This window comes from Myotis brandtii, unplaced genomic scaffold (genome assembly GCF_000412655.1).
Source record: "Myotis brandtii unplaced genomic scaffold, ASM41265v1 scaffold115, whole genome shotgun sequence".
Taxonomy (NCBI): Eukaryota; Metazoa; Chordata; class Mammalia; order Chiroptera; family Vespertilionidae; genus Myotis; species Myotis brandtii.
The window spans coordinates 19,368,102-19,368,710 of record NW_005353967.1 but is presented as its reverse complement, the minus strand read 5'-3'; positions in this window follow the sequence as shown (position 1 = coordinate 19,368,710).

Sequence of the window (609 nt, the reverse complement as noted above, 5' to 3'; positions counted from 1 at the left end):
GCGCTCCTGGTACCGCGCCCGGGGGCCTGGTCTGTGGCGTGTGGGTCGCACCGGCCACAGACATCAGCTGCTCCTCAGGTCTGGGCTGCATTTTTGTGGGCGGCCAGTGATTTGGGGTGCGGGCTGGAGGAGGTGGGCGGCGAGTGGGGAAGACCACATCTGGAATGGGTGGGTTGAGCCCAGGGGATGGGGCGAAGGACCGGGGGAGACTGTGTGTGTGCGTTTCTGGGTGTTTTTAGATACAAAGTTTCCTCCCTTCTTTTCTTTCCCCTGCCATTCAGCGGTCTAGTGTTCTTTGAACTCGAAGAAGCAAAAGGATTTGCTACAATCCCGTTCACCTTTTATTTCAGGAGGGTCATGGATTTCAGGAGCGTCCAAGAGCTGTTTCAATGGGAGTGAAGACAAGTCGGATCCCCCACCCCCACCCCCATCCTCGCTCCCATCCCGGGCATTTCCTGTATTTCCCGTTTTCTCTACTTTGATTGTGTGCGTGCCTGTAGGTTGCTATCAGTGACCCACATGTACAAGCAGAACTGTTTGAAATCGCAAAGCGGCCTCTATAGACAAATGTGCGTTGGAACCGGAGGGAGAAGTGTGGGCGGGAGGGGG